A 15,037-nucleotide genomic window follows, 5' to 3' on the forward strand; every position below is an offset into this window, starting at 1 on the left:
CGCCTTACCTGCCAAGAATAGCTTATTCAGAAAGAAAGAAAGAAGTTACGCAGCCCCTTTGGGTGCACTGTGAATTTCCGCTTCAGAAAGTGTTCAGTGCGATTTCATAAGTACAGTATTTAAGCTCAGTTCAGCCTAGGGAAAGAATAACCTCAGTGACGTGAGAAGGGAGTGACGTAAGAGCTACAGAAGGTGACGTGGTTTCTGCCCTATTTTCTCGTTTTATCGGTTCGCTAATATGCCTGTCATGCATGTCGTTCGACAATATCACTGATTTCATACCTACCTGCTTTTTATTACGTAAAGGTGGATATAACATCAAAGGACTCATAATGTGTCAAGTTAGGGCACCTCGTTTCGACTATAGTTAAAACGAATCCATTTACATTCAGATTCTGTGGAAGACAACAAATCCAGTAATACCAGTGACACCAAACCTATTTACACCAAAGTTTCTCGATATATATTTATATATATATATATATATATATATATATATATATATATATATGTTACATAATCGTAAGGGACCGATCAAAATGACACAAAATAAAATCATTTTATAGATTTATGTTTTATGTATGTTTTACCTAGAGCAGTAAGGTTTAAAGTGCATAGCTCCACACCAGTAACTTTTCTCCTTGTACACCTCCGTTGATTTTAACGAACGACATCAGTTGGCATCCTACCACTGAGAATCTAAATAGTGTTTTTTATACTATGCATCTTTAATACAATCCATTACCATTAAGGACAATCAGTGCTCTTTTTTGAGCATTTTTAGTAATTATTACGTGTAGTCCGAGTACATAAATACTAATACTATGATGTCTGTTTTAACTTTGCACGGACAGATATTCACTGTGAAGGTGTCAAGCGGATATTGAGTGAATACTCAACTTAAATTAGTTGATGGTCAGTTGCACATAGATGTGTATTTATTCTGTATTTCTTACATTTCTTATTATAGTTGTTCTGAGGCTTAGTTCAACCACATTTACAGTCATGTTCCTTTTTTGGGAGCAGGAACCACTGCCATCATACACGTGAGGTCCCGGAGCTGCGCTTCGTCATCCAAGATAATCAGGGTTTCTTTTAATAAATTATTTTAAAGGGATTAAAATCTGTTTGTACTGAACGACCCAAAATACGACTCGTCGCCTTTATGTCCTTCCTTGAGTTCTGTCATTTTAATTAAGGTTCAGGTCTATTCAAACAAGCGCATCTTTGGTGTGGCTAGATTTCGGAGTTCACAGCCACTTCTAAACCAAGTCCATTAAATTTGAGCAAAAATTTAGGTAAGTCCCTGTGATTTTTGGTCACTCGTATCCCTTGATTGAGGCAACTGGGTCAACTTAGTGTTTCGGGTTGAAGTACCCTTAAAGTTTTATATAGATTCGAATTTTTATAAAGCATGTTCAACTTTCATTTACTTATTTGACACATTTTCGTACAATTGAGCCAGACGAACGCAAACTTTTCTTAATCTTGGCCTGAACACGATTTTGAAGGCTGGTTTCCTCAGTATCGCCCGAGGAGAAAACCGAGCGTTTCAACGGAGAGGGAGTGTAAATAGACTTGATATTAACGACCCTTGCAGAGGGAAAGAAACGCGAGAATCAAAACAAACAGCGCAAAGTACCAAAAGGGGCCAATCTACGAAGTGATTCTGTCAGCACCCCTCCCCTAAATCTTAACTTAAAAGAAACTGGGAGCGAGCTGAAAACTTCAAACCATTTAGTTTCCCAGAAGATGGCGATGCTGCGTAATTCAAAATGTGAAAATAAAGATGGAAGGTGATGCGATGATGCTTAACACTGTAATACGACACATTTTATAACTGTTTTCTGTTCATATATATATATGTGTGTGTGTGTGTGTGCTTCGTCCATAATAGGCAACGGGAACTCCACATTATAGTCTAGATATTTTTATTAGAACTTGGTGTGAGAAATCTGGCAGATTTATGTATTTGACATAAACTGCAGAATTGGCGCGCAACGCGACTCTGCACAATTAATTTGCCTTGATGCAATCGTTGTGATTTGAATGTTTTTTAATTTTATTTTCCTTTATTGCATTTTCCATGTACATAAACTGTATCAACGAGCTCCAAGCACTTTTAGAGAAGCATCTGACTCATTTAAACTGAAATTACATAAACAATTATACAGCTTATTTGATGTTTTATCAAATTCCATCTCATCCGTTCCCAGAATAAAAGCGTTCAGAAATCCTGCATTTGGACAGTATGTTATTAGTCAGTCGTTAATCTTCTTGTGCTTTCCTGATGAGGAATCCCGAAGCGCAGAGGCCCCCGCAGACGGTAAACGGCCCGCCTAACTCCAGCAGCACGGTCAATACTGGAGGATTCGCTAGTGCTTTGACTCCAATATTTACGTGCTGCTACAGCCAGGCAGCCAGTCAGTCACACGGCCAAGTTCAGGAGGCTCACCGGCACACGTAGTCTTGCTGCTGCTGTCGTCTTTTCACTCGTTTGAATGTGAAGTGCGCGTCTGTCCTGTCGTTCTTGCCGCAGCACAGTACGGCCTGCACCCCCGTTATAACTCACAAACCATTCTGTGCTGCTACAGTACCGACAGGCCCCGCGCCGAGCGCACGCGCGTCCACACCGCCCCACAGACACCCTCCGCGTTTCGCAACCTGAAAACACAGGATCAATAAAAAGACAATGAGTAATAAGTGTCAGTATGACAACATGCTGTAATGAAATGATGTCATATTGACTTCGAGGACAAAAAATAAAAAGGCTTGCTCAGAACACTGTAATCTAAAATCAAGAATAGAGATAAAATACCAAGCGCCAGTTCTGATTATAACGTGAGACTTCCTGAGGCTTTGTGAACTTATTACTCATCGTTTGGTTTTGCTATGCAAATGCAGCAGGACATGGATCACTAACATAATCATGTACGAAAACAATTGAAAGGGTTTCTATCCTAGAAAAGTGTATCTATTCAAGTAAAGTCAAGTAAAGATAATTCTTTTGTTTTTGTTTTAAATTGGAACCAGAAAAAAAACTGGCAGCTGCCAATATCTAGTTTCAAGGTCAAATGCATTGCTTTCCATTTTTAAAAGTCTGTAACATCATGAAAAGCAAAGATGACAAATGCAAAAATTAAGTGAGCATCTCTGTTTTTAAAGATATAAAATGTTTATTTTCAGAAATGTTATATAAATGTTACATTGCTGCTCCTTACACTATTTAACTATAACTTTTTTATTTTTAACAGCACATTTCTATTCTACAGTGGATTTTTCTGGAGAAGTACGCAGTGCTCAAAATCTATTTGCATACTCTTAACTCTCTGGTCAGTTGTGGCCATTTAGTACCTGTTCTGAGAAAAAACATGATATTCACACCATTCTTACACAACCTGCCTGCCTCTCACTGATGAAATCACCATTATCAGGTAAGTGTGCACCGTGATTAAAAAAGTTCACTGTATCCAAACCTTCATTTAGAGAGAACTGACAAAAGCAGATAACTTCAGAAAATCAGCAACTGTTAAAACACACGAACTGAGTGCATTCTGAGTGTATTTATGTAAGTTGTCTAAATTATTTTCATATTCAATATAAGATTTGCAAGCAGATTCATATAGGTAATTCAAATCAGTCAAGACGTGAATTTTTAAAGAACCATATGAGTAAGCTGAAGCTTAAGCTTTCATACGGATGAGTCCAAAACTATCTTTGAAATGACTCTTATAGGGGAATGTAAGAAATAATTTACATGAAGTGTGCAAAGTGCAAAATAACGGGGCTAATAATAACAATTTCACGCATGACTAAGTTTGAATATTTATCATGCTCTTTTTCTGGTGTTAGTTGTTTTCGCAAACCCCCAGGTTTCTGCTCGATTCAGTAAACGCACATGTGCTGTTGTACCAGGTGATCCAATACTAACAATAAACTTTCGGTGTAACACAAGCAAGAGGACAGTGAAGCATCTGCTTTCTGTAAGGGTAAAATTACAGGTTGTGAAAAGAGCCCCATGGACTTCTGGGAGAAAGAAAATAGTGCTCCCTGACAAAAGCCTGCAACCTCCCACATTATAATATTTACTTATGTTGTTTGCTTTGTCTGTATGCCTTTTACTTTCTTGTTTTCTCTTTGTTAGGCACTTCATGAGGATATAGGACTTTTTTTCTATATACTTCCTGGTATTTTATGCATTTCAGAAAATAATTCCACTAAACCATACTTCTTATAACCAGTATAGTTAAAATGGTTCAACCAGTGTTGTACTTACAATTATTTAACTATGTCACAGCTCAGTGTCATGCGTGTGCTCTACATTCCTTTCCAGGAGAAAACAAAAATAAAGGATATTTATGAAGCACAAATTCTGGCTGTTATGTTTCTTAACATGTAATCACAGGTACAAAAATAAAAGTATACCATCCGCATAGCATGCAGTTCTTTTTTTTTCTTTTTTTTATTGGACCGGTGTAATTATCTTGTGCTTGTACATTATGTGAAATATTTAAATGAATACTGCATAATCTTGTTTGAAGATTAATCCTAATGTGTCATGGTTTGTGACTGTGTGTGTGTGTGTGTGTGTGTGTGTGTGTGTGTGTGTGTGTGTGTGGAAAAGGAAACCCATCCCCAACAAATAACACCTGAACTGTACAAAACGTATGAAGAGGTGTTTTCTAAAAATTACAAAACGTGTGATATTAAAAATATAAAGAGCAAATTACTTTGAAATTTAAAAAAGTATTATATTATTAAGTAGTTAAAACAACAACTACACACTTGTCCATACAAACAACAAAAAAATTAAATAAAACCAAAGACAAACAATACACAAAGCAAGTTTTAATAATGCCCACAATATAAATGTAATTCTAAGTAGTAGTACTAATACTTAACTTTAAGGACACACTTTGAATAATCTATCTTTTGCAGGATACCAATGTTACAAAAAAAGATGAGTCATCATTTCAGCCTAATTACCCAGCAACATCAAACTAAAAATGAATTTACACCAACAAATAATTTTAAAATCATTATTCATTTCTGAAATTGTAACTTACTATTGAGTACTATGCTAATAGCAAATTCATAAAGCCAAAAAACCCACTGATGATTTTCATTAAAAGCATTGTGTTTGTATTTTCTGTCTCACAGTGACTGAATATTATATGATGATAAAACCTAGATGGGACGATGGATTCAACAACATAAAAGCCCATCATAATAATTATGTTATTTATATATTCAAGTTATATACATTGAATGTTACACTGCAGTGTACACGTGTACCTAAATAAAACTAAAAAAAAAAAGAAGCATACTTAAAATAGTTTATTTGCTTACCAAACGGACACACTCTGGTGATGAGAAGGGGTTAGTCTGATTAGTGTATTTTTACGAGACTGCTGCTAGATGTGTTGTTCCCTGTAACTTTGTATGCCAGAAGTTAGCAGAGAAACATTCACTTCCTACCACAGAAAGGGGAAGCTGCTCCCATAATTTAACTTGCTTTTACAAGAGTAACAAGCAAAGGGGGCACGAGAGCACACAAGTGTGTGTAAAAGCACATTTATACACACAAGATCTGCCCAATGGGACAAAATAAAACAATGCTGGAACTGAAGAAAACAAATCTGACATTTTTAATCCCACTCTACACACTATCAACAACTGTTTTTGATCTTTGTGCACAACTGGTGCACTCTTGAAAACATCTAGACTTGATATACTAGAAAATCTAATATTTAATGCAAAATCATTCATAATTACAAACACTGTAAATAAAAAAAAAATTATATGTGTATATATATTTTAAAACAAAGAACTGGAAACTTGGAGCTACACTGTAAATATCCAAACGGGGATGCTATATTTATGAACTAAATATTATTATTTCACAATTTACATTTAAATACACAATTTATAAGACGTTACTATTTTATTATTTGGTCATTTTTAAAAAGGCACTGCATTTCTTATTTTTAATTAGCACCACTGTAGTTGTTTTATTAGGTTCATTTGTATTTCTTTAAAAAGTGTGCTTACATGCTTCAGATTAATATATTGCCTTTGTACATAAAGCATCACAGTAAAAACGCAATATACAAGGTATTTCATATTGTATGAACTAACATTGCAAAAACACATCAAGCACTTTAACTGCGAGGAAGGGGGGGTTACACGGCCTAATACCTTGACAACAGCGCCAGTCCCCATAACAAGTGCATTTGCCTTGGTAACGTCAGATAGGGGCAGCCCCTGGCAGCGCATGTAGTACTAAGAAGAGCTCTGCTGTTTGGCATCAGAGAGCTCGACTGGTGCTGTGTTCCTCTTAGCAGATAGCTTTGTAATTGACACTCAGATCAAGATTTTCATTTCTGTGTTTCGCATCTAAATGATCATTTACAAAAGGACACGCACAGATACACACCCACCAAGAATCGAGAGTCCTCTGATCTTGCTGGGCAAACAAACATACACACATGCAAAACTGAGGCCTAAGTTACTTGTTTCATACCGATCGGTTTACTAGCAAGTGAAGTTATGAAATCAAAAGCCCCCGCCCCAAATGTTACTGACATTCAGGTTTCATGATAATAACTCAGCCAAGTGACTCTTATTATTTTCACTTCAACCTGCTACTACTTGAAACTACATCAACCAACTTCTTTGAATCCTAGAGGCCCTTCTTTAACTTTGTGGCAAGAGGCACGTTAAAGTGAGCTAATTGAAGTTACTTTTATTAACTTCTTTGAATCCTAGAGGAAACACTATAAATTTCTCACTCTTTTTTGGGGAAGTTTTGCTATCGCATTTTGAAGTCAATATGGCACTTAAAAGAGACACTGTATTACAAATTACTAGAACAGTACAGGGCCCTATCAGAATCTACAGGAGCTGCTGCTACTAAAAATGATGAAAATCTACAGGAGCTGCTGCTACTAAAAATGATGAAAATGTGATCCTTTGAAGTCAATATGGCACTTAAAAACCAAAGTATTACACAACGTGAAACTCCACAAAAAATGGCAATTCATGTATAGCAAAAAACAAACAATATATATATATATTTATTTTCTATATACAGTATATATATATATTTGAGGTGTAGAACATATATATATATATATATATTAAATGTACTTATACAGTATACTGAATTATATTTGAGGTGTAGAACATAGGGCATAATTTTATAGGTTAAAATAATGATTAGAAAAATAATCATAAAGAAAATTTACAAGCCCTGCACCAACAGAGTTTTTCATATAGTGTGGGATGGGGTCTGAGTCAAATGCAGTATTGCATAACCATTAACATAAGGCAAAAATGGCATTATACACTGGGCATATGACAGGGACCAAAAGAATCAGTGGTCTGTGATGTACATGACACACACTACAACTATAAAATATATATATTTGAGGGTTTCTATTTGGATTTGGGCCAAGAGGTTACAACTGTGTTATAATTGTGAAAAAGACACTTGCAATACACATCATAATGAGCTAGTACAAGTCATTATGAACTATCATGATTGTGACTAATATGTCACGGTCACAAAGACACGAGAGAACAAGCTAACGCTCACTAAGATCAAAGGTCACAGCAAAATTTGGTGAATTTCTTCTTTGTAGCAAATTTGTTGCAACTGGGTGAAAATAACGCAGCTGGACCTTGAAAGGGTTGATGAGTGTTTTACAAAATATAACGCTGTTAATAAAATGTAACAACTAGCTCTTAATAAAATAACTTATAATAATATCAAATACAATCTTTGGCCTTGAGGAATTTTTCTACTAGTGAATGCAAAATTAAAAATAAAATCAGGATTTCAAAGTTGCTAAAGATATTGTGTGGAATGTTATTTTTTTTTTTCTTTTGAGAAATCACCTCTAATTATTGAATACCTTATTATCTAATGTCTGTACATTTTCTAATTAAATATGAGACTGTCCCAAACTCTGTTCCGCTTGTAAAAATAAAACTAAACACATTACTATTTCAAATTGAGTGGCTGTCTGAGAATGTGCATTAATTTATGCCTTGCTGGCATGCTTTTGTCATTATCCGTCGCACTTTCACTCACATCAGCCAATGTCTTGAGTGGATCCTATCAAAGAAACACAAGCCCCGTATAATGCTGTAACCTTTAGTCCTAACGTAAAGACAAGCTCAATGTAAAGTGGTCTAAGTGGGTCATTGTCATAATGTCCAGCTCGTTCTCAATAGACCAACTGAGGGATCACATCATGACCACAATTACACACGAACATGAAATTATAAATACACTCACGCACACACACAGGGGAACAAAACATTTTTAATCCTAACACGACAAACTACAAATGTGACAATGAAATATCGGTGCAAAATGAGTAAGTTATAGTTTTTTTTTTTATAAATAATTACTCATATTTATTTGTTTGTCTAAGACGTGAATGAAGACACTGGGTGGATTCATACAGGCTCAGTATTTAGTTGTGTAAGAATAGTTGTTGTTGTGGCTGAACAAGCAGTAACTGAGGCATGTCGCCATGACAATATTAATAATTTTATACATTCCTGATATTCTTTTTCTAGCCGACTGGAAGCCGCATTACAATGTTAAAATATTAATATCACTTTATATTATGTTCAACTGTCATTTCTAGGTTCATTTTTAATAAATTAACGTTTTGAGTGAATGCGTGTGTACAGTGTGTTGAATACACAAGCAGCCAGCTTTAATTAATAACTATTACTGTTTTTACAATAAATCCACTGCAAAGAGATACTATAATTATAAAGTTTTGACATAGTAATCATAATCATATAATCATGTGCAGATACTAACAAAAAAAAAATTCACTCTAAAGTCACTCAAGGCAACAATATTGTCCTTCTGACACAATGTAGAGAGATAACTAAAGAAATATCAACTCTGACTCTGATTAAAGTCACACTTGGCCTCAAAAATAGTTACAGTGTGCATGGACAGCTTTGACTATATTAATACACTTTTGACAAAAGTGTCTATAGCTGTTTGGTTAAAATCAGCTACAGAAAGCACGCTGTGGAACAATAATGCCAATAGCGTTTTTTTGGTGATTTAAAAAATGTATTCAAAACAATCATCTCTTGTATACTTTAGGTTAAATATGTTAGTATAATGACTTGTTTGCCTATGCCATAACTGTATCAAGAATTATCAATATTATAAACCATGCAGGAAAAAAGTCAAGAGCATAATTTTGGCTCATTTGAATCTCCAGGTGCGGCACACCCTCCACGAGACACCCAATACACACACAGACTGAATGTGAGGAGAGGAACACACACCTCAGCAATTTTGCAACTGACATAGGCTTTTTCTCAACAGGCCTGCATTTTCAATTCCACCCCCACAGTAGTTCAAGGCTTACTTTTCCATCCAGTTGAATACAAAAACCGCACAAAAAGTTACTTTATTGTTTCAGAAATGGAAACACAGCCTCTGACACTCATCAGAGAAGCTGAAAAAAAAATGCAAGTGGTGCTACTGAAAACTATAATAAAGATAGCAAGTAATTGACTTAAAAATACAGATATTTACTGAAGGTCAGGACAGAATAAAGGCTTTTCTTTATTTTGTGAATAATATAAACAAAACTCGTGCGTAAATTCACCAAATTGCATTACAAGGTGAAACTGTCCTGCTTGCAACCATAATGCTGAACTCCAATTCACATTTCCAAGAAAAGCTAAAAACTAAGAATGATCTCCCTTTCTCCAGCAGACCAAATGCGTCCTATGCCCTCCCTGCTCTAGATGCACAAAAAAACGCTCAATTTTACCATTCTTCAAACTTAACACAAAGACACTTGACGTTTTCTTAATATCCAAGTAGTAGCGCAAGTCAGCACAAGACTACCTCGTCGTGTAAAAGTCACATAAACACCACAGTTTTCCATTCAATCTAGTTGTAACATCACATTGTGACGTCTCAATCAAGAGCGGTACATTATGACAGCGTCAGGTCACAATAATAATAAAAAAAACTTTTCTTTTTTTTTTAAATCAGCATAGGCTTTTGTGCTTGGACTTATAAAATGGCGCAAAAGTATATACCCTAAAGAACAATACGCTTCAAGACAGTTTCACGACAATGTGGTCTACTAAAAAAAAAAAAAAAAACATAAATTAAAATCAAAGTCACCTTTTTTATGTCACGCTCGATGAGTAAACAGTTTCAAACATCTTACCGGCTAAAAAGGCTGATGTCTCTTCATTAATCTGAGTTGAGAGTCTGATGCAGCACAGACTCGGACTGAACTGCGTGTATCTGCGCCAGCGGCTCGTCCGTTACTCCCGCTCAAAACGCGACGTCAAAAAACAATAAAACGACACAATCTTCACCACCGCCGCGCTGAATCCCAATCCTAAGACCCTCTGCTATTTTCCAGAATTTTTCTATATTTTTCCCCGCATCGGGCGTTATTTTTATATATTATTTTTTAAAAATGGCAGGTTTTCCACATACGCAGCTGAGCGATAGCCCCCTTTTCTCCTTCGGCTCCACAGTCGGCTCGTATTGGTCACTTCTGTGCTCGTCGACTCTACATCGCAGGCGATTTTACTCTCTAAACGCGGTTTCGAGCGTGCCGTTTTTCCTGCATTTGGATAATAAGCGTTATTTTTTAAGACGAAGCGTCGCGCGCGCTGTCCCTCTATGCGCGCGCGCTCAGTGTTGATGTTATCGCCGCTTACTCGAAAATGGCGCCTAAAGTGACTCTCCTCATTCAAATCGCTAAGAGCCGCCCCCAACTCGCGTGTGCATGCCGGGAACATGGACTTGGAGAGCGGTTTTGAAGGTGGGAGATAAACAGATTTTACTGTAAAGGAGTTTTTTTTTTCATCACCGTCAAAGCGACGCGAAACAGTGTTTTATTCTGTGAAACTACACGTTTAAAGACGTGCGCGTGCTTAGAGGGGAAGAATCCAGTGTGCATCCGCCAATTGAGGGGAAGCACCCAAATCGGGACAGATAAGGACAGAAGAAGCCTCGAAAAATAAAAAGTAGCCCTTGGCTATCTGATGCTTGTCATTTAAGCTATTTCATCGACTACTTCCCTGCCAGCTCCCTATAAAGAAACTTATGTAAGGTGTTCTTCTGTATACGCCCTATGCAAACTGATAGCTCAGTCTCAGTGGTGTTGTAAAATATCCATTCTGCTCAGAAAGAGAGGGAGATATGACCTGGTTTTTCCTCGGCAACTGCTTTGTGACACACTTGAAAGCCCAAATCTTAATGCTGCCCACTTATCCACACGCAGATACTCTGTAGTAGAAGATACCAGCACAAGAGTTACCCCATTTCTTGTAGTTTGGGTGATTTATTACTAACTAACATTCATATGCAGCTGTATCAAGGCTCTAATAAGACGACTGAATATACATTACACCTATGACACCTTACTGCCAATAGATATGTACTACTGATAATCTTAGCTACATGTTTCAATAAAGCTTGTTTTATGATCTGAATATATTAATAATTCACATTTTACAGTTGTATATATTAGATGTCCAAATCTACATTATCACGTACCTCAACTTTGTTATTGTTAGATTGCCTGTAAATATTACAGGGCTGTGTAATTAGCTATATTAAAAGATGTTGAGCTAATACAGCATGAATAACAGCCAAACACATGAAGCATGACGCTTTTGGAAGTATATATGAATAAACAAATGCACAATTTTAAAGTCCCTTATACTGTACATACATAGAGCTTTTTCACTTGGAAAACATACCAACAATAAATGCAGCCATATATTTAAGGCCCTTTTTATACAGCAAGCTACATCATTACTGACTAATTTTAAATTTCTGTGATAGGTTGTGTATCACCTTATAATGCAAGTGTGACAAACAAGAGGTTGCTACAGAACTTTAACACACTCTCCATTCATAGCTTGAATTGCTGAATCAAACTTTCTGCCTTCATATTTCATCCTAAACAACTCTTGAAATATACACACTGCAGGGCTGCAAATTACATTCAGTACACTCAATGAAAAAATACAGAATGTTTATTTGATTAACTTTTTATTTGAGTTTCCTGTTGGTGTGAGAAGAATATATCTGTCTTCTCTTTAAACAGATGTGTGGTTTTGTTTTGCAATTTGCAATTTGATGGAGTCGAAGAGGACACCAGAGTAAAAGAAAAAAAAATAAGCTGAAAATTTGCTGAGTCAGCAAACTAGGTTGTGGCAGACTACAATTGCTGGATCACTGAAAGTGGAAATTTTGTGTTTTGTTGTATGCAATATCTGATTATTCTCACTCTTGCATTACATTAAACCCTTGACCTGTTGCCTTACTCATTCATATATAATATTTCTGATAAATTTGAAAGAAATGAGTCACAAATCAAGCCACGTAATGCAGAAAAAAATACAGAAAAGAAAACATGCCTTTCCGTTTATTCGAATTCATGATCCTAACATTTAAGTAATTAGCTATGTTCTTATAAGGACATGTGCTGTGCACCCAGTGCACTCTGGCACCCTCCACTTTTCAAACCTTTTTTTAGGGGTGTGAAAATAGGGGCAGTTGTAAGGGGTGAACTTGAGTGTGTGTGTTTATGAAAGGGTTTTGTTCTCTCATTGAAGGGTCTCGGACCCCCACCCCACCCCAAAGCTGTCTGAAGCAGCTGCACCCCTGTGATCTCTTTAGTATGAGGGAGGGGGTGGGAGCATGTGAGGGGACAGCCCCCACTTTTACAGAGGCCAGAGCACACTTAAGTAACAACATCCATCAAAAGCCAATAGATGCCTGCAAGTCAAGTCTGAGAATACAACAGCAACCTTCGACCCCTGTTAAGTGGGCCGGCCTAACAAGACACAGCCACTAACTCATGCTGGTTTGTTTGGTTTAACATCATTTATTAGTGACCCAAAGCAGGAGAGATCTTAAAGTGAATGGTCTCTGATCCCATAGCTTTACAATACACACACACACACAAAACCTTTCTAATTAAATGCTTTATAGAATATATAAACCACTTAGAGTAAGAACACAAAATAGGTTTAAATAGGTCAGGTTTTTCCTATAAGATCTGACATCAACTCACAGAACCTGTTAGCAAAGCAAACAAGTCATTTCACACAAACACACTTTATCTGAAATTTAGTTTCTGGCATTATAGCCAATAAATTTTGCACCAGTCATAATAGATAAATATATGCTAATACCATGCAACGGGGTGAAATGGCTATACAGTTTCAGTAAATTTATCATCATGTATTTATTATGACATACGAGTGATATTCATTCAGTGATTATATGTAGTAATTTCATGTGATAGTGAACTGTCTTGACTTTGTAGCAAGTCATTACATGGTATTTCATCAACCCTGTCTAATTTATGGCATACCACTATCTATCATTACGCGATTTTATGAAGAGCACCAGCACGAAACCACACGTTTTGACAGAGATGATGCACAGTCCGATACAAACGCCCTCTTTGGATAGCTTAAGTCATAATATATAAGTTCATTACTTCTTTTAAGCTGGCTTGGGTCACGGTAAGGTTTTGATCATTTGAATGTGGTGAGTTCGGTCCACACAATACATCCACGCCGTTATTACAAGCACCTCGAAACATTTTCATACGTCCAGCGCAGCAAGCGGTCAAAATGTTTCATGCATTTCTCTGCTTGTGGCAGTGAAAAAAGGGAGGCGACTGTGTAGCGACGGACAGATACAAAGACACAACAGAAAAGGCAGCCGCTTCAGCGGTACGAACTCAAATCTAACCGGAAGTCCCGCCCCCCAGCAGCTTTAACTTCGATGATGTAACCCCTGTCCAAATTTAGAATGTTGTTGATGCCTCAGAAGTTTCTCCTCTGGCTGAGAGCGCTGTCTATCACTCGACGTCACTGCTATCCTGTTATTATTGTAAACAGTCAACCCGTTCTTTTACTGTCGTCCTCCACCTCACGAAATTCTCCCCCGGTCCTTTGTTCGCAAAGTATAGGATCGGCATTGACAGCAGTAGCGCAGGCACCGTTTGGTCGCGGAAATATAACGCGCCTGTTCATACTAAGCAGTGAGAACGAGCAACCTGTGAGAATATATTGGTTTTGAGACGCACAACACATCCTCGTATAATTTTGGAGCGGCGGAATGGAAGCGGAATACAGTTTTAGTGTAGATGAACATAATAAAACCCGGCACTTCACTGCTTGGCATTCACTACAGTTTTTTTTTATGATGTGTGTATGTATACGCGCTCGAGCCGCTCTTTTGATATGCTATTCAACCTTTGCGATTCCACGAAATTAATTAATCGTGGAAAGTGTCATTGACATTAGGCGACTTCTACTTCAACACCCCCCCCCCCCACCCCCCCCGCGCGCGAGCTAGAGCACATCCATCGCCTTTTGTTGAAACCCTTCAAGAAACACAAATAAGCATTCATTCAAAAAACTAGCCCTTTTCATTTCAGACCTAATAACAACTGTGCGGCTGTGGTTGTTTACCACCTCCGCTAAAACATAAGCCTATATGGATTTCAGATAAGCTTGATAATGAATCGTAAAACAACACGGCAACTTTCGTCCTCAAACATTTAAATCGCACGGCCAAAACACGAGAAAACGCACCGTGAATGGCAACTCAACAACAAAGCTTCGCTCCGTCGTATTTCCTCTCATGAAGCAGGGGAGCGCGAGCGCGGAGCTGGAGAGACTGGGTATGGAAAAGAAAAGGCTGGTTTATGATACTTACTTCAGGCTTGGAATAACCTGGGAAAGTGCAAATCCGTTTTACGTGTACGTCGAGCCAGTGAAGCGGTGGGAAAGATATTCCGGTAGAACGCCGGACCCATCAGTATGTCACTAAAGCCCTTCTATATCTCTATTATTGCAATTACGCCAAGCTTCAAGGAAGTTGTCCTTTTGTTCCAGCATTTATACATTGCGTCAATGTTGCGAAAAGAGGAGGCGGAGCGGTGGCAGTTGGAGTACGAGAGAGAGAGAGAGAGAGAGAGAGAGAGAGAGA

At 37.3% G+C, this 15,037-nt stretch overlaps 1 long non-coding RNA gene across 1 annotated transcript; it reads right to left on the reverse strand.

Annotated features, from left to right (window-relative positions):
- Positions 1-1,914: 1,914 nt before the first annotated feature.
- LOC122135998 lies at positions 1,915-15,037 on the reverse strand. Its single transcript, XR_006153850.1, has 2 exons — positions 10,230-15,037; positions 1,915-2,664 (listed from the first exon to the last, which is right to left on the reverse strand). It is a non-coding gene; the product is annotated as an uncharacterized LOC122135998 (long non-coding RNA).

Source organism: Cyprinus carpio, chromosome B1 (assembly GCF_018340385.1).
Source record: "Cyprinus carpio isolate SPL01 chromosome B1, ASM1834038v1, whole genome shotgun sequence".
Lineage (NCBI taxonomy): Eukaryota > Metazoa > Chordata > Actinopteri > Cypriniformes > Cyprinidae > Cyprinus > Cyprinus carpio.